The 25,491-nt window shown below is 47.4% G+C and overlaps 1 protein-coding gene across 3 annotated transcripts in view; it reads left to right on the top strand.

The window, feature by feature from the left end:
• LOC144827426 (uncharacterized) overlaps positions 1 to 25,491 on the top strand; it is a 399,780-nt gene that overhangs the window by 181,932 nt on the left and 192,357 nt on the right. The window contains exon 2 of one of the 3 annotated variants that reach the window (XM_078685742.1): positions 9,361 to 9,498. The exons of the other annotated variants lie outside the window; for them this stretch is intronic. The gene's annotated coding sequence lies outside the window, so the exon portion shown is untranslated. The remainder of the gene's footprint in view (positions 1 to 9,360; positions 9,499 to 25,491) is intronic. 3 annotated transcript variants of the gene reach the window in all.

Raw genomic sequence — 25,491 nt, 5'->3', positions numbered from 1 at the left:
AATGAGGGGTACATGAACTACTTTATGGGTCAGTGAGTGGGTATGTGAGAAACTATATCAGTCTGTGAGTGGATGTGCAAGTGACTGTATAGGTCTGTGAGCGGGTGTATGAGTTGTTTTATGGGTGTGTGAGTGGCTGTATGGGTGTGTGAGTGATATGTAAATGCTTCTATGAATGTGTAACTGTGTGTGTGTGTGTGTGTGTGTATGTGACTGGGTGTATGACTGGGTCTGTGAGTGGGAACACGTGTGTGTGTATGTGACTGGGTATGTGAGTGGCTATGTGAGTCTGTCCGTGGGTATGTGAGTGCTGATGTGGGAGTGTAAGTTAGTTTGTGAGTGGCTCTATGGGTGTGTTAGTGGCTGTATGAGTAGAAGTGTGGCGGTATAAGTTGGTCTGAGAGTGTGTTCATTTTTTTAAAAGTAGGCCTGTATCTGCGGATCTGTTGCAGATTCAAATGGGGGAGCGCTGAGCCCCACGATGGATCCTTTGATACTCGCTCCTGGAGAAAAAAATTGGGGGTAATTTCTTTCCCACTAAGGGTCTTTCAGGAATCCTTCCATCACACCCATAGGGATCAGGGTACCTCTACCCTGACCCATTCTATTAATTATAACTTGTATATTTAGGCCCCAGGACCGTGCCCCGATAACTAAAATGGTAGCCACAACTTTCCTGTCAGGTTGCCGCCAGCCATTTATGGCATTGCTGTTGGTGCGTGGATTCACAGATCTGCCATGGTGGATCCGCATTCACAGATATCTATAAATCTTTTTACTTTAATAACTCCAAATCAAATTAACAGTTTTACACCAAATTACAAAAAGCACTCGTTCTAAATCAAGATCTAGGTTTCTGCCAAATTTGATGTAATTCTGTTTAGCATTTCACGCTGTAGTTGTGTTCAAAATCCGTATGGGAAATTGCATGAGAAATGCAAATTTGTTGACCCCCACCCCCTTTTTCTTGGCCCTTGCTTTACGGATCACTCTGAAACTTTTGGTAATCCGTGGATCCTCCACGAGGCTCTTTTTGGCCCTTGTGTAAATCTGTGAAGGGAAAGTGAATCTTGACACATTTTGAAAGAAAGAAAAACACTTTCCGACCCACTTAGACACCCACACAGGTACTCTCACATCTATTTACAGTCCCACACAGTCACTCACTCACCCACTCACAGGCATTCACACCCCCTCTCACAGACCCATGCAGGGACTGACAGACCCACTCACAGAACCACATGGGCACTCACACACCCACTCGTAATTCTATGCTAGCACTTTCACACCCACTCAGAGACCCACACAGGCAGTCACACACCCACTCACAGACCCATGCAGCCACTTATAGATCCACTCACAGACCCATGCAGGCACTCAAATATCGATTCATAGATGCACTCATACACATACTGACAGCACTACACAGCTACTCACAAATCCACTCACAAACCCACTCAGGCACTCTTACACCCACCTACTCAAGGAGCTACTCACACACTGACTCACACACCCAGACAGGCAGTTTCACACCCACAGAGTCAATCTCACACACACACTTACAGATCCATGCAGGCACTGACAGACCCTTTCACAGACCAACACAGGTACTCACAAACCCATGCAGGTACTCACACACCGATTCACAGACTCATAAAGGCTCTCACATACTCACAGACCCACATATGCACTCTCACACCCACTCACAGAACCCCACAGGAACTCAGAAACCCACTGACAGAGCGACAGAGCTATGCAGGCACTCACACACACACTCAGAAATCCATGCAGGCACTGACAGACCTGCTCAACACCCACATAGGTACTCACAGACCTATTCACGTACTCACACGCTCACTCTCTGACCCATGCATCTACTTATAGACCCACAAAGCCACTATCACACCTACTCACAGACCCACACAGGCCCTCACACATCTACTCACAGTTCTATTCTGGCGCTTTAACAAACACTCAGCGCCCCAAACAGGCACCCACATGCCTATTCATAGAGCCATGCAGGTACTCACACACCGATACACAGGCATTCACTGACCCACCAAGACCTATGCAGGCACTTATGGAGACACTCATACACCCATGAAGGTATTCATACACCTACTCACAGACCCATGCATCCACTTACATACCCACTTACAGACCCATACAGGCACTCACAGAGCTATGTAGGCAGTAACAGACCCACTCACAGTCACATTGAAACTCACACACCCACAACACCACTCTCACACCCATTCAAAGACCCAGACAGAGATTTATACACCTACTCACAGACCCGCTCAGACACTCACAGACCCTCTAAGAGACTCACTCATACACCCACTCACAGACCCACACAGGGATTCTCACATAAACTCACAGAATGTCACTGGCAGCGATAGACCCGTTGAGAGAGCCACACACACACTCATACATCTACTCAGATATCCATGTAGGTACTAACAAATCTACTCACACACCCACACAGACACTCAGAGACCCACTCACAGATCCATGCAGGCACTCACTCACCCACCCACTCACAAACCTATGCAGGCACCCACATATCCACTCACAGACCCATTCAGGTAGTCACACGCCCACTTACAGACCCACACACCCACTCATACACCCACTCACACACCAATACAGCCACTCACACACCCATTCTCAAAGGTCACAGGTTGCAGTTTGGAAATAAAATGTTAAAAATGTGTAGAAATTCATAAAAAAACAAAGGTTACAGGCATGTTATAGGTAAGGCATAGAATTTGAAAAAAAACCTTATAATTCCCTGATAAAAACAATGGTTACAGGGACGGTATAGTGAGGCTCAGATTTCACACCCACAAAAACATGGAAAATTCAGCAGTTCTAGTTACTTGATCTAACCATAACGTAAGCCCCGCAATGCTCTGCTTAGGACCTCACATATTGCATCACTGATGACATAGTCAATGACATCACTGATGACATCACTGATTACATCCACAGATCCATTCACACATCTACCCACACAAACACTCATATACCCACTCACACACCCATACGACCACTCACTCACTCAGCCACTGACTCATCTATACAGCCACTCACTCATCCATATAGCCACTCACACAGCCACTCACTCACCTATACAGCTACTCACACAGCTATTCACTCATCCACAGTCAGTCACATATTCACCCATACAGCCACACACACACACCCACAAAGCCTCTCTCAACAGAGCCAATCACTCACACACACAACTACTCATACACCCACACAAACACTTACATACGCATTCACACATCCATACAAGCATGCCACACATCCACCTACCCATCCAACTAAAGGAAGGAATACCCAACTGTAAACCAAAATTAAATGTAACAGTTTCCCAACTGGAGCTCTCTTCCCATAGGCGTGTCCCATGGCTCTCTTCTTTCCCATCTTTCCACCCTAGAGTTCATTTTTCCATTTTGGAATTCCACCAAGCTCCCCTTCTACCTTATTCACAGCTCCATTGTAGGAATCCCACTACGTGACAGCCAACCCATTTCTTGGGTTGGCGAGAGAGGGTTAAAGTGTAATCAATTGCTACCTGCGGTTCAATGGATTACGGACTTCCAATATCCAGGCCTCATGATTGCCACCACAGTGCACAATCAGGAAAGTGGGATTGGAAATCCTAATGAAGAATACATTTGGTAAGTTATTGACACTTTTCCCTCATACTGCCTTGGTGTTCTCTAACATTTGTCAAAGACAGAAGTGTCAGTGGTCAACTGAATTTTGTCCACAGATAGAGAAGTCCAGGAAACATGTAAATAAAACAGCTTCAATATACCACAACTACTTAATGTTCGAAATGGATGAAACTAAAAGCACACAAGAACTGTACAGCCACCGTTTTGGCTCCTCGACCGCTCCGCAGATCCGCTCCCAACCAAAAGCACTCATTTAAAACAACAACACATTTAATATAGTGAGCTTTTGTATGGCTGTATGGGCCTGTGAGTGGATGTATGAGTGATTTCATGGGTCTGTAACTAGATGTTTTAGTGTGTGAATGAGTGTGTGAGTGGGTGTATCAGTAACTATGTGAATCTGGAATGGATGTGTGAGTCTGTCAGTGGTTATGTGAGTCGCTGTGTGGGTCGGTAAGTTGGTATGTCAGTATGTGAGTGGGTATATTAATGGGTGTGTGGACCTGTCACTGGGTCTGTGAGTGGTTTTGTGGGTTCATGAGTGGTGTTGTTGGGTTTGTGAGTGGCTGTGTGAGCGTCTGTATGGGTGGATGAGTGGGTGTGTGACTAGATTTGAGGGTGTGTGATTGAGTGTATGAATGCTTTTCTGGGTTGGTTAGTGGGTGTGTGAATGACTGTATAAGTGTGTGAGTGGGTGTGTGAGTAGCTATATGGGTCTGTGAGTAGATCTGTGACTGGCTGTATGGGTCTGTGATTGGGTGTATGAGTGCGGTATGTGTTGGTGAGTGGGTGTGTGATTGGTTTTGTGGGTCAATGAGAGGGTACATGAACTACTTTATGGGTCAATGAGTGGGTATGTGAGAAGCTATATGAGTCTGTGAGTGGATGTGTAAGTGACTGTACAGGTCTGTGAGCGGGTGTATGAGTTGCTTTATGGGTGTGTGAGTGGCTCTATGGGTGTGTGAGTGATATGTAAATGCTTCTATGGATGTGTAACTGTGTGTGTGTGTGTATGTGACTGGGTGTGTGACTGGGTGTGTGAGTGGGAACATGTGTGTGTGTATGTGACTGGGTATGTGAGTGGCTATGTGAGTCTGTCCGTGGGTATGTGAGTGCTGATGTGGGAGTGTACGTTAGTTTGTGAGTGGCTCTAAGGGTGTGTTAGTGGCTGTATGAGTAGAAGTGTGAAGGTATTAGTTGGTCTAAAAGTGTGTTCGTTTTTTTAAAAGTAGGCCTGGATCTGCGGATCTGTTGCGGATTCAAATAGGGGCGCGCTGAGCCCCACGATGGATCCTTTGATACTTGCTCCTGGAGAAATAAATTGGGGGACATTTCTTTCCCACGAAGTGTCCTTCAGGAACCCTTCCATCACACCCATAGGGATCAGGGTACCTCTACCCTGACCCATTCTATTAATTATAACTTGTATATTTAGTCCCCAGGAACGTGCCCCGATAACTAAAATGGTAGCCACAACTTTCCTGTCAGGTTGCGGCCAGCCATTTATGGCATTGCTGTTGGTGTGTGGATTCGCAGATCTGCCATGGTGGATCCGCATTCACAGATATCTATAAATCTTTTTACTTTAATAACTCCAAATCAAATTAACAGTTTTACACCAAATTACAAAAAACACTCGTTCTAAATCAAAATCTAGGTTTCTGCCAAATTTAATGTAATTCTGGTTAGCGTTTCAGGCTGTAGTCGTGTTCAAAATCCCTTTGGGAAATTGCATGGGAAATGCAAATTTGTTGACCCCCACCCTCTTTTTCTTGGCCCTTGCTTTATGGATCACTCTGAAACTTTCGGTAATCCGTGGATCCTCCACGAGGCTCTTTTCGGCCCTTGTGTAAATCTGTGAAGGGAAAGTGAATCTTGACGCATTTTGAAAGAAAGAAAAACACTTTCCGACCCACTTAGACACCCACACAGGTACTTTCACATCCATTTACAGTCCCACACAGTCAGTCACTCACCCACTTACAGGCATTCACTCCCCCTCTCACCGACCCATGCAGGGACTGACAGACCCACTCACAGAACCACATGGGCACTCACACACCCACTCGTAATTCTATGCTGGCACTTTCACACCCACTCAGAGACCCACACAGGCAGTCGCACACCCACTCACAGACCCATGCAGCCACTTATAGATCCACTCACAGACCCATGCAGGCACTCCAATATCGATTCATACACACACTCATACACATACTGACAGCACTACACAGCTACTCACAAATCCACTCACAAACCCACTCAGGCACTCTTACACCCACCTACTCAAGGAGCTACTCACACACTGACTCACACACCCAGACAGGCAGTTTCGCACCCACAGATTCAATCTCACACACACTTACAGATCCATGCAGGCACTGACAGACCCTTTCACAGACCAACACAAGTACTCACAAACCCATGCAGGTACTCACACACTCATTCACAGACTCATAAAGGCTTTCACACACTCACAGACCCACACATGCACTCTCACACCCACTCACAGAACCCCACAGGAACTCAGAGACCCACTGACAGAGCCATGCAGGCACTCACACACACACTCAGAAATCCATGCAGGTACTGACAAACATACTCAACACCCACATAGGTACTCACAGGCCCACTCTCTGAACCTTGCATCTACTTATAGACCCACAAAGACACTCTCACACCTACTCACAGACCCACACAGGCACTCACACATCTACTCACAGTTCTATTCTGTCGCTTTAACAAACACTCAGCGCCCCAAACAGGCACCCACATGCCTATTCATAGAGCCATGCAGGTACTCACACACCAATACACAGGCATTCACTGACCCACCAAGACCTATGCAGGCACTTATGGAGACACTCATATACCCATGAAGGTATTCATACACCTACTCACAGACCCATGCATCCACTTACATACCCACTTACAGACCCACACAGGCACTCACAGAGCTATGTAGGCAGTAACAGACCCACTCACAGTCACATTGAAACTCACACACCCACAAAACCACTCACACACCCATTCAAAGACCCAGACAGAGATGTATACACCTACTCACAGACCCGCTCAGACACTCGACCCTCTAAGAGACTCACTCATACACCCACTCACAGAACCACACAGGGATTCTCACATAAACTCACAGAATCTCACTGGCAGCGATAGACCCGTTGAGAGAGCCACACAGGCACTCATACATCCACTCAGATATCCATGTAGGTACTAACAAATCTACTCACACACCCTCACAGACACTCAGAGACCCACTCACAGATCCATGCAGGCACTCACTCACCCACCCACTCACAAACCTATGCAGGCACCCACATATCCACTCACAGACCCATTAAGGTAGTCACACGCCCACTTACAGACCCACACACCGACTCATACACCCACTCTCACACCAATACAGCCACTCACACACCCATTCTCAAAGGTCACAGGTTGCAGGTCGGAAATAAAATGTTAAAAATGTGTAGAAATTCATAAAAAACCAAAGGTTACAGGGATGTTATAGGTAAGGAATAGAAATTGAAAAAAAACCTTATAATTCCCTGATAAAAACAAAGGTTACAGGGACGTTATAGTGAGGCTCAGATTTCACACCCACAAAAACATGGAAAATTCAGCAGTTATAGTTACTTGATCTAACCATAACATAAGCCCCGCAATGCTCTGCTTAAGACCTCACATATTGCATCACTGATGACATAGTCAATGACCTCACTGATGACATCACTGATTACATCCACAGATCCACTCACACATCTACCCACACAAACACTCATATACCCACTCACACACCCATACAACCACTCACTCACTCAGCCACTGACTCATCTATACAGCCACTCACTCATCCATATAGCCACTCGCTCACCTATACACCTACTCACACAGCTATTCACTCATCCACAGTCTGGCACAGATTCACCGATACAGCCACACACACACACCCACAGAGCCTCTCTAAACAGAGCCAATCACTCACACACACAACTACTCATACACCCACACAAACACTTACATACGCATTCACACATCCATACAAGCATGCCACACATCCACCTACCCATCCAACTAAAGGAAGGAATACCCAACTGTGTACCAGAATTAAATGTAACAGTTTCCCAACTGGAGCTCTCTTCTCGTAGGCCTGTCCCATGGCTCTCTTCTTTCCCATCTTCCCACCCTAAAGTTCATTTTTCCATCTTGAAATTCCACCAAGCTCCCCTTCTACCTTATTCACAGCTCCATCGTAGGAATCCCACTACGTGACAGGTTGAGAGGTCAATGTACAAATAGGGACCCTCTGTTAACAATGACAGTTCCCAGGGCAGGGATAATACTATTGTATAACAACACATCTGAGCAACTATGCATTCATACAGAGTACATAATTACTGTATATGTGGGCCAACAGACTGATGATTAAAAAGTCAATATACTTTATTATTGACTCAACATCTCTTTAAAACCAGTGTACACAATTTAATAGTATAATCAAAATACCAAGCAAATCACATCTGCATACAGTCACGCATTCACACGACAATACACCATCAATATGCAATGATTTTGATATCTTAATATATCTTATTTTCTTCAGTCAGGAATAATTTAGTGACCAAAATCCTTTGTAAACAATTCTTGTCATAGAATGATGATGATGTCACAAAACATGATCACTGTGATACCGGAGTCCAGAGTATCTAGGAAAGGAAAAATCCATAAAATCAAGTGCAAAAGAGTTTTATGAAATGGTGAAGGGATGCACTTATTCAAACCAAGGAGTTGCAACTCGCATGAGGAAGAGTGCAACTTTGGTATATGTCGATTACCAATTGTGAGGATGGAAATCCCTCTAATGAAGCTAAAACAAGGAGATGCACAGGGATAACACAAACACAAACTGGCTACTACAAAGAGTGAGGGAGAGGAGTTGGCCTAACGGCTAGGTTTGTCGACCTCGAATCTGGGGAACTGGGCTTGAGTCTCAGCAATGACAGTGAACTTCCTGTGATTCTGGGCAAATCACTTAATCTCCCCGTGCCTAACCAAAATGAATGTGTGTCCTCAAGTAACATAACTGGTGCTATGTAAAGTGCTCTGATACTCGATTCGGGTCAAGTTTGCGCTACATAAAACTCTAAAAAATAACATTTTAAAAAAGAGAGAAAACGATATGCAGGAATTTATGAGATGTCGAGTATCAATATGTGCAGCTCAGGGAGGTAAATAATTGTACAAACGAACCTCAATAATGAAAGAGGCTTTGATGTGTGCCTCTGTTCTTGAAAGGCAGGTGTCGAAAGACTTAACGCCAGAAGATTTGAATGGGACCAATCCCATCTTGCCCAGCATTGATATTTAACTATGTGGTTAGAGCATCTAGACAAAACTTGCCCCAAAGAATTCTGAACAGAAAGTGCACAGGCTTAGAAGTCAACACAAGGGCGGGTGGGTTAAGCTAGGCTCCGTCTGGAAGAAGACTTCTCCATTTGTCTCTTTGTCACTTATGTTTCGAATCCAACTTAGCTGTCTCCGAGAAAGCAGTTTGATTTTTACCCCCCACTGTCATTATTTCCACTGAGGCCACCTCCAACCTCCTTTTGTCTTTCACATTAGTAATCAAGTATTTCGTCTCTCCCCCTAGAATTTCACTCTGCAGTGAAAGGCCCAGCAGAACCTTGTGTCTCTTCTCAAGCTCAGCTGTTTGGGATTGGAGCCTCTTCCTTTTAACCAAGGTCGTGTGCATCCTGTAGCAGAACAACTGGGTCTCCCTGTATGTTAAGTAGGTTCTTCTTTTTAACCTGTCTAGTTGCTCCTGTTGGAATAACATTATGTTAGGTGCTATGTTTCTGTTTGGGTGTCCGTCCTATGCTTTTGTGGATCCACTGTGTGGATTCTTTTGATTTAGACTTCTTCTTCTTTGGTATACAGCACTTGTGCAAAGTATCTCTTCACATAAATAATAATGTCAGCGTACTCCTCTTCCTGCAACAAGTTTCATACTCTGTTATTGTCTTTTTTTTTTTTTTTTTCAAGTCCTGACCAATGTTCCCTCTAATTTTTTTTCTCTATGTGCGGCAATAAAGGTGCTTCGTGCACTGCAGCTAAGGCTGCATTCACTGAATATAAGCTACAACTTAATATACAAGCATGTAGGTGTGCAAGCTACCAACATCATTGGCATAGTAAGGATGCCACGGGCCTTAATGCAAACCAGTAAAAAAAGAGCACCACAACACACTCACCTACACCTCTGTTTTCCACGGCATCTTCTTTCCTAATCATTCTACTTATAAATTCTCTCTATTTGCTATCTCCATGTCACTGTTATCTCCATCATGAACCTTTTCTGGTAAACATCCTTTACAACGCAACTTTTACCACGCAGTGCCTTTACGACGCAACTTTTACAACGCAAACCATTACAACGCATTGCGCTGGGGGGCGCTCTAGGATAGGGAATAGGTTTAATGTACTATCCAACACCTTCCCTACTATCCACGGGGACTGGAGTTGGAATAGTAAATTAAACTATTCACTATCCAGCGCCCCAAAGCACTATGCGTTGTAATGGTATGCGTTGTAAAACTTGCGATGTAAAGGTAGGCGTTGTAAAAGTATGCGTTGTAACGTCATACATCCACCTTTTCTTATCTCTATCCACTTCCACTTGATCTCCTAGCTTGTCCTTACCCCTTCCTTACAATACCACTTTTCTTTCTCTGCTCCACTTTTCCCTCATTCTGTCTCCTCTCTCTTTAATCTATGTCCTACTCTTCTCTCTCCCTTGAAGTCTCTCTAATCTCCCTGTTTGTGCTCATTCCACCCTTCCTCCGTCAAATCTATATTTTTCCTATTCTTCTTTCCCATCTTGTTCCTCTCTCTGGCTCCGACCTCCTTGTATGCCACCTCTTGGTCTACCTATCCCCTTTAGGTTGTTTTATCATCCTTTCCATCTTTCTTTTTTTTTTTTTTTACTTTTTATTTGCGACTGCAATCAAATATAGCATTGTACATACAGGTTTAACACGTCTTATACAGTCTTTTCTTTTTTCTTCCCTCTTAAACTTTAGGCATCTGACTCATCATCCCTCACGGTGGGGTCCGTACAATTCGTCTGTGGTGGTTCGGACAATTCTATGTAATAATAAAATTACTGTACAAATGAATGCAAACTGCTAACATCCAACCATTCCTCAGTGTGTATACATCTGTGGGCCCACAGTTTAAAACATCGCCAATCCCCATCCCTCCCAACCACCCACCCCGTTTCGTACGTCTCCTAATATCCTAGCATAGGCTGTGCTGTATTCCTGGGCCTAGTAATCGCGAAGGGCCGACCCATCCAAATAAGTGTGATCCTCATTTACTGGCAAACCTGTACACACCATGGACAGGGCTCTACCCGCAGTCACATCCCCTCCCACCCGGCCACCCCCGCTATTCGGTCTCCGCCTGGGAGGGCGTCAAATCCATTTCCTCGAACTCCAGCAGCATCCGTTCCCAATCTTGTGCAATCGGATGTTTCCGTAGCCCCCTCTCCTCCTCCCTCTGGAGGATTACCCCCTCAGCCCTACCCCACTTCAGTCCTTCGGATCGCCAGGTCTCTACAGTTGGGGGTCGCGCAGATTTCCATCTCATAGTCAGCGCCCTGAATGCCAATAACAATGCTAAGTCCAGGAGTTTCAGTGGGGCCTTATGTCCCTTAGGTCGTTTCCTGTGTCCGAGCAGGCAAGGGAGCGCCCCCCTCTGGTATCTGCATGCCCGTGGTAGTGTAGAGTATGTGTCGGACCTGTCCCCAATAGCCGTCTATACGTGGGCAGGACCACAGCATGTGGAGAAAGCCAGCCTCCTCCGCTTGACACCGGGGACAACAGTGGGAAGAGGCAGGAAACATCCTGTGCAGTCTCTGGGGGGTAAGGTATGCCCGATGTAGTAACATGGTGTGAGAAGTTGGCCTGGTATATGATGTCCACAATTCTGTGGGCACCTTGTATCAGTCCAAACAATCCCTTATGGTGATGGTTGTAAGTCAACCTTAAAAGACAAGCTATTCTAGGGGTAGCATGGACTAAGCAGCCTAAAGGCTTAACTCAAGAGGGCATGTGAGCCAGCTGTTTTACCATATGCAATCCTGTAATATCAAATGAAAGGACACCACACAAGTTATATATTATAAAAATATATGTATTTATTCTCAGAATAATCCCCTGTACTCTTTATGAGTATAGAAGCGCAAGCGTTTAAACAAAAGCACAATATAACATGAAAGTTGCACAGTTATGGATAGGGCCAGTGGCCACTCAAACCATATATCAAAAAAGTGGTATAAGTATCACTAATCGATCAGTGGTAAGGCCTAGGGCCTTGGGAATCGCTGGGACTACACTGAACTAACAGCAGTTAGGACGGGAGTAGCCCGCGGGATTCGGGTGCAGAGCTAAAAGCACACGCATGCACCAATGCAAAGTCAATGGTGCATAAAAGTTATCGAGTTACAGTTTTAAGAGTCTTCCGACTGGACTAGAAGGACAAAACTTTAGACTTAGACACTAGAGGTGTAAACCACTACAGGAGCACCGGCGTTCAAGTATTACCTCACCCACAGGAAGCGGGTGCACAGGTGCAAAAGCGTGTCGAGTTTCGTCACGAAGATCTATGGTGCCTGGAGATGAAGATGCTGCAGGCGTCCAGAAGAGAAGTGTCCGGTGCGATCCAAGGGTGGATCGAAGATGTAGAGTACCTGAAAGCAGGGGGGACAGAGTCTGGGTCACTAGCCAGTGACCAGGAAGGAACCAGGTGATGTCGGGCGCAATCAGGTGCTTGTTGCGAAGCTTGTCTCCGCTGCTATGTGGTCTCTGGGGCACCGAGGATGTCCTGGAGTGGATCACGAGCTGCCCCCCGAAGGTTCTCGCTGGCGGCGGTGTCGGCTTCTGGATCGGAGTTAACAAGCTTTGGCAAAGGCAACCCACCCAGGATTCGAAGATCGCTTCTTACTCGAACCAGCAAGGTCAGAGCGGGTGCTCCTTTTCAGGGGAGCGAGGGCCAGTCTGGAGCAACCAGACCAACAGTGTAAATTCTTAGGTTCATCGGTACAGGGGCCACTAGCCAACGGGCAAGCGACCAGACCAATGCGTCGAGCAGGAAAATGCAAAAGGGCCCCACGCAGCACTCGGTGAGTGTGGAGGGGGGAGCTTCGGTGCAAAAGCTGCTCGGGGCTAGAGCTTCTCAAACTCCAATGCACAGCTTTGAGGGAGTCTCGGGAGCTGCACGGTCAGCGCTTCGTAGTTTTTCCAAGATGGCCGGCCCCGCGCTTCAGGTCGCCTCCACGGGTCTCAGCTTTGCAGGAACTGTGGATCGGGCTGTTAGAAGGCAGGTCCGCTGAGTCTTGTTGATCTCTGTTGCTCGAGTTCCGGCGGGAACTGCAACAAAGCAGATGTTGAGGTGCTGGATGATGCCTGCTTGCACAGGGTGGTCACTCCTTGACCACAAGGGAGATTCTTCAGTCTTCTACGTCGAGTAGGATGTGGAAGGGTCCAGAGTTTCGTTTCATAAGTTTCAGTCAGGATAATCTGATGTGCATCTGCACAGCTCCAACCTTTATTCCAAATCAAGGGGCTGGATTACCTGCTAGGTCCCTCCTATGGGTGGGACCCAGGAAGGGGGTGGTTACACCCCTTTTCCCTTGTCCAGTTTCGTGCCAGGACTGGGGCTGGAGTGCCCCAGAACCGGTTTGACTGGATTTTGCATGGGACACCTTGTGTGCCCCAGGCAGTGTCTAGTTTCTTTCAACCCACCCTGCTCCAATCCACAATCTCCTGTCTGGGGAGGTGTAGCACCTCCCTGTGACAGGAAACCTTTTGTCCAGGCCTCCCCTGCCAAGTTTCGGTCAGCAGCAGGAGGTCAGACTTGTGTCGGGGCAGCAGCATCACAAAATATGCTGAGGCTCTGGTTAGGATTAACCGCGTTTTAAGTACAGTAACATGTCTTCTCCCTCTAGAAGGGTGGAATGCTACCCCCGTCGCCAGAACTGGCGAGGGGGTAGTATTCCAAAGTGTATGACACCAAACACGACATGTTTTGATAAAGCCAAACCAAAGTTAGCATTAACCGCGAGGATTATAATGCACTTAAGAGTATATGGTATGGCAGTATCACTGGAACAGCTGTACGGAAATGGTTCCGACCTCTGCAGACAGGCTCAGCTCATGCTAGAGCACCATCTCACATAAAACCAAGCACTCTGCCTCCAGGATTGTTAAGGCCTGCCATAGGAGTGACTTATAGGTATATATGTGTCCAGATATAGGTTTAGATATAGGTATAATATATCTAAGCAAGGGGTGATTACACCACCTTGCCCCAGCTGAGGGATCAGCCAGTTGTGTTGATTTAAGTACCAGCCAGGGGTGGCAAAAGATATGCTGCAGCCCCTGGTAGGCCTTGGATGCACCTATGCCCTGGGCACCTATAGTGCACTGTACAGGGTCTGATAAGGTGTCCAGTACCAATTTAGTTATGCACCTAGGGTACATGGAGTCCATTTTAAGAGAGAGCAGATAGCCTGGGACCCTGATTAGCAGGATCCCAGGCCAACTAAGTCGAAAACCAGCTAAACACTAGGCAAAAAATCTGGGGTAACCATAGTCAGGTATCCACCCTCCTACATAACCCCCCCCCAAACGAAAGGAGATAAGGCTATCCTTGGCCAGGTAAGCCTATATTACCTGAGTGGCCATATAAGGAGGGACCTGCACTGGCATGGTTACCCCCTGTGTCATGGTCCACCAAGTAATCCCTCACCTTATGGGTATCAGAGGGTCTCTACTATGGGGAATTACTACCTGTGGTGTGTTTTGGCAAAGTAAAAGGCTGGTGTTGAGATGGAGTACTGAAGTGAGGCTCCACTAATGTAGGGCTCAGCTTCCTCCTATCATTCTCCACCATGTGTGCCTTTCTTTCCTTGACTGAGTTGCACTGTGCTCTCAGGGTCAACCTCTGGCTGCCTACAGCTGGAGGCTGGGTCCCTTTTGTTGGCTTACTGGGGGGACAGGTCAGGTTTGGGGCCTGTGGGTCCCATGTTTGGCTGTGCCCAACAGTTTCCATCTGGGGGAGGTCCCTAACTAGTTGTAAGGGGATCCCTCAGGAGTTTTTAAAGTTTTCACCTTGCCAGGGCTGCTAGCTTTGGTGCCCCTAATATGCTGATGGAGGTGTTTTATTTGACAGGAGGCCCTTTGGGGCTCACTGACCTCCTTGACCTCTGCAGCCCTGGGCTGACTGAGGCAGGGTAGAGAGGGGCAGGTTACCTGCTCCAGACTGGGGTCCACCTTGGAAAGGTCCACTGACATCAGGGGTTCTGCCAGGCTAGGCCTGACTACCTCTGGGGCAGTTTCTTCACAAGGGGTAAGATCAGTTCCCTGAGGAGGCTGATCCTTTCCTAATGTCTGGTGGGAGGGAGATTTCTCTTCCTCCTCAATGCTCTCTGTTTGTGTGGAGTGATCCATAGTTTCAGGCTTCACAACACATGAATCAGTTTGAGTTTGGGCTGTGGCCATCACAGCCCCACCAACCTTTTCAGGAAGGGACTCAGTTTGGGTATGGGCTGTGACCATAACAGCTCTGCTAACTTGTTCAGGAAGGGATTCTGCTGAAGATGGGGCTGAGTCTTGCACAGCCCTACCAACCTTTTCAGGAAGGACATCTTGGATTGGGGCTGTAGCCATCACAGCCCCACTAACCTTTCCATGGACATTTACCATTTTAGAATGGGTTTTCCGTTCAACCTCAGCCCAGGCTGAGATTTCCAAATCATTCCCAAGTAGACAATATACAGGCAAGTTTGCTGACACTGCCACTCTCTTTGGGCCAGTGACACCTCCCCAGCTGAGATTTACTACTGCCATCGGATGATTTTTCTGCACTCCATCAATGTTTGTCACCTGGTATGTGGCACCAGGTAAAAGTTGCCTTGAGGGGACTAGATTCTCAGTCACCATAGTGATACTAGCCCCTGTGTCTCTGTAGGCCTCAACTTTTTGACCATTGATGAGGGGCTCCTGTCTATACTTGCTCAAAGTGTTTGGGCAATCAGTGAAGTTGGCAAACCCCATGCCATTTTCACAGACAAGAGTATCTGTATTAGGGGACCTGGTTAGGCCAGAGTCCACCTGAGCTCCAAAAGTAAACCCACCCAAATTCCTGGTGGTGCTCCCACCACCTGGGGGATTACTACTAATAGTAACAGGGGGTGTTGGAGCTTTATATGGAGGAATATTTTCTTTATTGCTATTCTTTGGACAACAGCTGTCTGTTTTCCAGTGGCCAGGCTTTTTACAAGCATGGCAATAAGGTTTCTTTTGTTCAGGGGAAGTGTTTTGGGACCCCCCCCCCCATCCTTGGAGTTTTGGGGCCCTGTGGGAGATTTTTCTTTAGATTTATCCCAACCCTTCTCTTGAGCCTTGGAAGTATCCTTCTTTTGCTCATTACCCTGATTCGTAGGCCTAATCCTGGTTCTGACCCATTTGTCTGCCCTCTTACCCAATTCTTGGGGAGAGGCCAGATCTGAGTCCACCAGGTGCTGGTGCAAAAGCTGGTTCTGACAATTACTTAGGATCTGCTCCCTCACAATCAAATTATACAATCCTGTATAGTCATGTACTTTGTTGCCATGTAGCCAACCTTCCAGAGCCTTAGCAGCACAATCTACAAAATCAGTCCAGTCCTGAGTCTGAGCTTTTTGGGTGTCTCTGAACAACAACCTGTATTGTTCAGTGGTTAAGCCAAACCCATCAATAAGAGCACTCTTCAGGACTGTGTAGTTTTTAGCATCCTCAGGTCTAACTGTGAGGAGCTTATCTCTCCCTTTCTCAGAAAAGGAGTACCATAACATTGCTTCCCACTGTTCTTGAGGAACCTGCTGTACCATGCAGGCTCTCTCCAGAGCAGTTATCCACTTGTGGATGTCATCCCCTTCCCTATAGGGGGGCACAATCTTTGTCAGATTTCTAGTATCACAGGACCTGTCTTTCTCTTTGGGAATAATGCTGCCACCAGTGGGTTCTAACCCACACAATTTTTGGTTCCCTTGCTAAAGCAAGTTTAGCTTGGGCCAGGGCTACCTCCTCCCTCTCTATCTGGAGTTTGACAGCTCTCATCCTGGTCTCATGCTCTTTTCTCTGGGGGGAAGTCATTCCCCTTTGAGATTCCCTTGAGGCACTAGAAAGGTGAGATTCCCTGGAAGGAGATCTCTCTCTTCTATTGCCTGGAAGTTTCTGTTATGTACTCTGGGGAGGTGCTGGCCCTCTCCATTTCCATGTAGGTCCAAGTTGACTTGGCTAAGCCTTCCAACTGGTACCTGGTTATCCCTTTGATCCTGATCTGACTCTTCCTCTTCCTCTTCTGATTCAGAGTCTACCACCTCATCTTCTGGGGTGGTGTTCTCAACATCTGGGGGATTCACCCCTTCTCCTGACCCTGATGGAACTGGTCTAGTTTTCTCAAGATAATCCTTCTGTAGGATGGCTATCAGGATGGGAATGGTAGGGTTGTGACCCTTTTTCAGCTTCCTTGCAGTGCACAAGGCACTCAAGTCCCTATGGCTGAGGTTGCCATAGCTGGAAGGTGCCTTGGTAAGGTCAACCACCACAGGTAGAGAGCTGGGAGCTTCACCTGTGCCAGACATGACTCTAGTGCGGTGTAAGTGGTGCACTTCCCTACACTAAGTGTTTTCCTACTGTACCTTGCTAGTGAGATGTAGGCAGGGTGTGCTAAGCCCTTTGATCTACAACTACTAAGTTCAGTAGAACTTAAATATGTAAGCTTTGTTTATATGTACCTAAGGTACTTAATGTGATCTTTCAATTTGATAAAAAGATTGCAATGGTAAAACAACAGCAAGCTCAAATCCGCACCGCTGCTCACCAATGTGAGAAGGTGGCCTGGTATATGATATCCACAATTCTGTGGGCACCTTGTATCAGTCCAAACAATCCCTTATGGTGATGGTTGTAAGTCAACCTTAAAAGACAAGCTATCCTAGGGGTAGCATGGACTAAGCAGCCTAAAGGCTTAACTCAAGAGGGCATGTGAAGCCAGCTGTTTTACCATATGCAATCCTGTAATATCAAATGAAAGGACACCACACAAGTTATATATTATAAAAATGTATGTATTTATTCTCAGAATAATCCCCTGTACTCTTTATGAGTATAGAATCACAAGCGTTTAAACAAAAGCACAATATAACATATGAAAGTTGCACAGTTATGGATAGGGCCGGTGGCCACTCAAACCGTATATCAAAAAAGTGGTATAAGTATCACTAATCGATCAGTGGTAAGGCCTAGGGCCTTGGGAATTGCTGGGACTACACTGGACTAACAGAAGTTAGGACGGGAGTAGTCCGCGGGATTCGGGTGCAGCGCTAAAAGCACACGCATGCACCAATGCAAAGTCAATGGTGCGTAAAAGTTATCGAGTTACAGTTTTAAGAGTCTTCCGACTGGACTAGCAGGACAAACTTTAGACTTAGACACTAGAGGTGTAAACCACTACAGGAGCACCGGCGTTCAAGTATTACCTCACCCACAGGAAGCGGGTGCACAGGTGCAAAAGCGTGTCGGGTTTCGTCACGAAGATCTATGGTGCCTGGAGATGAAGATGCTGCAGGCGTCCAGAAGAGAAGTGTCCGTTGCGATCCAAGGGTGGATCGAAGATGTAGAGTACCTGAAAGCAGAGGGGACAGAGTCTGGGTCACTAGCCAGTGACCAGGAGGAACCAGGAAGGAACCAGGCGATGTTGGGCGCAATCAGATGCTTGTTGGGAAGCTTGTCTCCGCTGCCACGTGGACTCTGGGGCACCGAGGATGTCCTGGAGTGGATCACGAGCTGTCCCACAAAGGCTTCCGCTGTTGGCGGTGTCGGCTTCCGGATCGGAGTTAACAAGCCTTGGCAAGGGCAGGATTCGAAGATTGCTTCTTACTCGGACCAGCAAAGTCAGAGCGGGTGCTCCTTTTCAGGGGAGCAAGGGCCCGTCTGGAGCAATCAGACCAGCAGTGTTAATTCTTAGGTTTGTTGGTACAGGGGCCACTAGCTAACGGGCAAGCGACCGGACCAATGCATCAAGCAGGAAAATGCAAAAGGGCCCCACGCAGCACTCGGTGAGTGTGGAAGGCTGAGCTTCGGTGCAAAAGCTGCTTGGGGCTGGAGCTTCTCAAACTCCAATGCACAGCTTCGAGGGAGCCTCGGGAGCTGCACGGTCAGCGCTTCGTAGTTTTTCCAAGATAACCGGCCCCATGCTTCAGGTCGCCTCCACGGGTCTCAGCTTTGCAGGGACTGTGGATCGGGCTGTTAGAAGGCAGGCACGCTGAGTCTTGTTGATCTCTGTCGCTCGAGTTCCAGCGGGAACTGCAACAAAGTAAACATTGTGGTGCTGGATGGTGCCTGTTTGCACAGGGTGGTCACTCCTTGACCACAAGGGAGATTCTTCAGTCTTCTACGTCGAGTAGGATGTCGAAGGGTCCAGAGTTTCATTTCATAAGTTTCAGTCAGGATAATCTGATGTGCATCTGCACAGCTTCTACCTTTATTCCAAATCAAGGGGCTGGATTACCTGCCAAGTCCCTCCTATGGGTGGGACCCAGGAAGGGGGTGGTTACACCCCTTTTCCTTTGTCCAGTTTCGCGCCAGGACTGGGGCTGGAGTGCCCAGAACCGGTTTGACTGGATTTTGCATGGGACACCTTGTGTGCCCCAGGCAGTGTCTAGTTTCTTTCAACCCACCCTGCTCCAATCCACAATCTCCTGTCTGGGGAGGTGTAGCACCTCCCTGTGACAGGAAACCTTTTGTCCAGGCCTCCCCAGCCAAGTTTCGGTCAGCAGCAGGAGGTCAGACTTGTGTCGGGGCAGCAGCATCCATTTTGTGATGCTGAGGCTCTGGTTAGGATTAACCGCGTTTTAAGTACAGTAACATGTCTTCTCCCTCTAGTAAGGTGGAATGCTACCCCTGTCGCCAGAACTGGCAACAGGGTAGTATTCCAAAGTATATGACACCAAACACGACACGTTTTGATAAAGCCAAACCAAAGTTAGCATTAACCGCGAGTATTATAATGCACTTAAGAGTATATGGTATGGCAGTATCACTGGAACAGCTGTACGGAAATGGTTCCGACCTCTGCAGACAGGCTCAGCTCATGCTAGAGCACCATCTCACATAAAACCAAGCACTCTGCCTCCAGGATTGTTAAGGCCTGCCATAGGAGTGACTTATAGGTATATATGTGTCCAGATATAGGTTTAGATATAGGTATACTATATCTAAGCAAGGGGTGATTACACCACCTTGCCCCAGCTGAGGGATCAGCCAGTTGTGTCGATTTAAGTACCAGCCAGGGGTGGCAAAAGATATGCTGCAGCCCCTGGTAGGCCTTGGATGCACTATGCCCTGGGCACCTGTAGTGCACTGTACAGGGTCTGATAAGGTGTCCAGTACCAATTTAGTTATGCACCTAGGGTACATGGAGTCCATTTTAAGAGAGAGCAGATAGCCTGGGACCCTGATTAGCAGGATCCCAGGCCAACTAAGTCGAAAACCAGCTAAACACTAGGCAAAAAATCTGGGGTAACCATAGTCAGGTATCCACCCTCCTACACATGGCTTGTATAAATTTGAACTTCACATTTCTGGACACCCTCCTAGGGTGTTCCAGAACAACCTGCCATGCCCTATCTGTCATAGCCTCCCCCTTGTCCAGCGTCGAGGTGTGTCTGAGGGAAGTTAGAGGTGTAGCCGTGTGTTCCCTAATGCCAGTGTACAACCACCGTACTGGGTGTCCCCCCATCCCCATGTGGTGAAGTAGGTGTTCTAGCTCGTGTTGCTCTGGTTTACTACGCTGTGGGGCCCATGTAGCACGGATGTAGTGTGTCACCGTGGCATGTAGGAGGTATAATCGTGGCGGGGCTTCTGTGGCTTGTACAAAAGAGGCGTGATCTAACAGTGTGTCATCTCCAAACAAGTCACCAACTCTGTCTACCCCCGCATCCGGCCAGGGTTGTAACCTACGGTGCGTCAGCCAACCCTGTGGCGTTGGGATTCCCAGCAAGGGAATGTTATCAGCGTAGGGCGGGGTCGTTGACGTATATGCCAGAGCTTTCCGCCAGCATAGCAGGGCGGTATGTAAAAGAGGGTGGCAATCCCGGGGTACCTTGGCCTTGGGAAGTAATAGGAAATGCAGTTCTCCGCGCGCAATCTGGTCACTGGTGAAACCGATTTCATGCAAATGCCTGCCCGTCACCCATCTGGACAGCCATTGTAATTGACTCACGTAGTAATAACTGCGAAAGTCTGGTACGCCCAGGCCTCCCCGTCTGGTTCCTAATTGAAGTTTCTTGAGACTTACTCTCCGCCGGCCAGGACCCCAGATGAGGGTGATCAAGAGTGTATTCAATGTATTAAAAATACTTTGCGGGAGGAGAACCGGCAGGTTTACAAAATAATAAAGCATGCCGGGAGCATGACCATCTTGGAGACGGCTATCCTACCCATGACGGACAGTGGCAGAGACGTCCAGAATTGTACACTACTACGGAGGCCCGTAATGGCCCGCCAAATGTTGCCTTCAATCTGATCTTCTGAACGTCTATAGACATTTATGCCTAAATACTTGAACGTAGTCTGCGCTATCACGATTTGGGAAGCGCCAATTCGTATGTGGGCTGGCCGCTGGCCATCATGGAAATAGAACCCCACCGATTTCGTCGGGTTGATAGCCAGGCCGTTACACATTTGCGAACCGGTCAAAGATGGTCGCCAGCACCGAATGATTCTCTTCCAGGTTACGGAAATACAAAAGGATATCATCGGCGTAAATTGATATCAAATTGGGTGTTCCACCAATGGGGATGCCCTTCTCAGCCATCCCAGTCCGAAGGGCGATCGCCAGGGGTTCAAGGGTCAAGACAAACAACAGGGGCGACAGCGGGCAGCCCTGCCGAGTGCCGCGGTATATGTTATAACTAGAGGAGACGTGTCGACCTGTGCGCGCCCTAGCTGTTGGGCTCGTGTACAACAGCCGGATCCATCGTATCAGGGAGTCAGGGAGGCCAAAACGTTTCAAGACCTCAAACATAAATGCCCAGGACAGGGAGTCCAAAGCTTGTCGGAGATCCAGTGCGACACAGCCGGCCTGAGGGAGAGTCGGCGGCGTTGCGGCCATAAGGGCGTGGAGTCTCCTCATGTTTTGGGACGTGCTCCTCCCCGGTAGGAACCCACACTGGTCCGGATGAATTAAGGCCGGGAGATGGGGCTGTAGTCGCAGAGCTTTGGCTTTACTGAGTATTTTATACTCCGTAAAGAGCATTGAGAGGGGTCTATAATTGGCGAGAACCAGGGTGTCCCGACCGGGTTTAGGGATTGAAATAACGGAGGCTTGCATCGTCGTGCTGGGCAGGTGACCAGTTTCATACGATGCCTTATAGATATTCTCCAAGATGGGGGCTAGTGTCGTAGAATAAGTCTGATAAAACTTTGCCGGCAGTCCGTCCTGGCCAGGAGTCTTACCTCGGTTGAGAGATCGGATAGCTATTTTGATTTCCTGCTGCGTGATGGGTCCGCCCATCTCGTCCCGCTCTGCTCTGGACAGGGCTAGGAAAGGCAGGTCTCTCAGGAAGTTTATCATCTCCTCATGGTTCTCCATGGGGGGGAGGTGATCCCTAAAAGCGTAATTTATGGCCAATTGTATAGTTACTAGTCATCCCGTGCGGTCCCTAATCTGTGTAATCACTGGGATCTCGGGTCTGTCTCGTACCAGCCGAGCCAGTAAAGCACCTGATCTGTCCGATTCAGCCTGTTGTCGTCGCAAGTAGTCTTTGTGGTCAATAACTCTCAGAGTTTCTAAGAGTTCGGCATGCTCTATGTTACTCAATCGTAACTCCCCCTTGCGATCAGGGTTCCCACCCTCTGCCGACTCTAGGGCCTGTAGACGAGTCTCTACGTCACACAGTTTCCTGTGGATCTCCTGCCTAGCTCCCACTACCTGACCAATGGCTGCCCCCCTTATCACGGCCTTCATAGCGTCCCATACCGTCAAGTTAGAGGGCACTGAATCCCAGTTCTCCCGAAAGTAATTGTCTAAGGCGACCGACAAGGATTCGCGAAAGGGGCCGTCCTCCAACAGTAGCGGATTAAGTCTCCAGGTTGGCACCGGAGATGGCACCCGTCCCCAATGCAAGTCAAGTGTCAGAGGTCTGTGATCGGAGAAGGTTTTAGCCAGGTAATCTGAGGACGTGCATTTAGACATCAAGGAGTTAGTGCACAGAAATCTATCTAATCGGGTATGTAGGGCATGCACCGCGGAATAGTAGGAGTACTCTCTGTGTATCGGGTAGAGTGTTCGCCATGTATCTGTCAGACCCCAGCCTTGCATCCATGTCCCAAAGGAGTCCGCCAGTCTGTGAATACCTGTCGTCTGGAGGGGGGGGTGCGACCTATCAAGGTCTACGTCCAAAACCATATTCCAGTCTCCCCCTAAAAGCCAAGGAATGGCTCCCCAATCAGCCAGTGTTCGTCCCACTCTCGCAAGGAATGTGTCTTGATCATAGTTCGGGGCGTATATACTGCCTAGGACTACGAGTGTGCCGTCCAGTGTGCCTTTCACTAGGATATACCTACCCTGGTCATCAGCTCTCCTTTCCAGTTCTACAAAGGGAGTACTGTGTCTCACCCAGATGGTAGCCCCTCTGGAGAAAGCGGAATATGTTGTAGAGAATACGGTTCCTCGCCACTTCTTCCGAAGTGTGAGTGTCTCGGAGTGTGTTAGGTGGGACTCCTGTAGGAACACAATGTGGGCATGCTGTCGGAGTAAGAATGCATGCACTCTGTGCCTTTTTTGTATGGCGCCAAGTCCACGCACGTTCCAGGTAACCAGCCTATACTTCCCTATATTGTCAGCCATACTTGGTGATAATTGTCGTAAGAAACATTGCCCTCAGCTGCAGCACAAGTATTATCAGTAATAACCAGGAGACGTACTTCTGCCCACCCCAAACTTGAACTCTTTTGGCGCAGCTAGAGAACATTGCTGTGCCGAACCGTGAAATGGAAACCATAACAAACCAAATAGTGGTGCATTCGCCATTGGGGGGTTGGCATAGCATGGACCCTGTCTACCTAGTCTTACAGTTCTACGTTGTCGACTCCACGGCGCCGATGGGGAAGTCTGTGCACAATCTTTTATTTTCTCAGCGACCTCCGGAAGGGAGGAGGGGATGGGAGGGAGGGGGGGGAGGAAGAAAGGAGAAAGGGGGGGGAAGAGATCCTTTCCATCTTTCTTTACCTACATTTTTTCTTTCCTTTCTATGTGTCACTCCCATTTCTTTTTCTCTCTTCTCTCCCTTTCTTGCTTTCTATCTATATTCCATGTCTCATACTCTCCATACATTTCCTTTTCTCTCTACACTCAAATCTCTGCTCTCCCTCACACTACCAAATCGTCTTTCCTCTCCATCTCATCTATTATTTCTGTCCTTCCTTCTTTTCTACTTTCCTATCTAGTACCTTTTCTTACTTTCCAATCCCAGTTTTCTTCCAATCCAGAACATGGCTGCAGAAATTTGGCCTGTTCAATGCCAGATGCAAAACATTTTTCTCTGATACTTCAGTGGCCCCTTCTCGGTGGCATCTTCATTGTCTTCTGATTTTGCACAGTAAAGCAACATTTGCTCTACATTGGTCAGTTGACAACCTTATATTAGCTTGCAGTAACAATACAAATCGTTCTCATAATATTGACAAGTACCTGTTTAGAGATTTTTATCCAGATTTATTTACTCTTTGCACTGAGTTTGATCACAAAAGTGACACAAACCGAGCACCTAGTGTTGTAGTTGGATTTGCTTTCCAATGCAAATCATGATTTAGTTAGGAAAGTTGCTTACAGTAACGGAAAGTAGCACTATGCACTAAATTTGCTACTTTGCATCGAGGGGGTATACCTTAGGTAGTAAATAGGCATTCCAATGCAACCACCCATGGATCGTGAGGCAAATTCCTATCTAAAAACATTTATAGACAGGGAATTGGTCCCAAAAAAGTATGTCCCCTCAAGGCAGACCTAACAGTGGAGTACCTTTTAAAAGTCTACATATTTTTCAAACTTTGCAAGGGTGATGAACTTTACAGCACACATACAGTGAAAGATGTCTTAATGAATATTTGTTTTCTAATGGATGGATCCCATTCCAGTACAAAACATATGCTTGACAGAATGCTCACATCCTTGTTCTAAGGTCAGGCACTAGAATTATACGATTTGGCGTCTGTGGCCATTTTCTGCATGAGTATGGATTTGCCACATGTGCCACATAATTCATTATCTGCTGTATAGTTTGCCGATTTTAATCCCCAAAAATCGTTTCAAGCTTGAATGGATAAAAAGTCACTAAAACCGGGTCTACAAGTATTGCTGTGAAGTTCAAGACCCTTCCCAGTGGTTAACAGCGCATCTTTCTGTTGCTTATTTTTGTATTTGGGTGTTAAATTGGTACTAATGAGGTGAAACATTTGCCCAGTTAGTGTTAGCATGTGTGAAATGTCAAAATAATAAAGTAATACTGTCATAAAAATGTGCAGCATTACGTTGCATAACTTGCCTTTCTTGCAGCATAATTCAACCCTGCTGTATTATTCGGACCTCTCTTGATGCATAATTCCAGCGCCCAGACTATGGCAGAAGACAAAGGTGGGCAAGCCAACAAATTAAGAGGGACAGCTGAGCCAAG

This window comes from Lissotriton helveticus, chromosome 4_1 (assembly GCF_964261635.1).
Source record: "Lissotriton helveticus chromosome 4_1, aLisHel1.1, whole genome shotgun sequence".
NCBI lineage: Eukaryota > Metazoa > Chordata > Amphibia > Caudata > Salamandridae > Lissotriton > Lissotriton helveticus.
The sequence above is the reverse complement of the archived record's forward strand: the minus strand, read 5'-3'. Positions and strand labels throughout refer to the sequence as shown.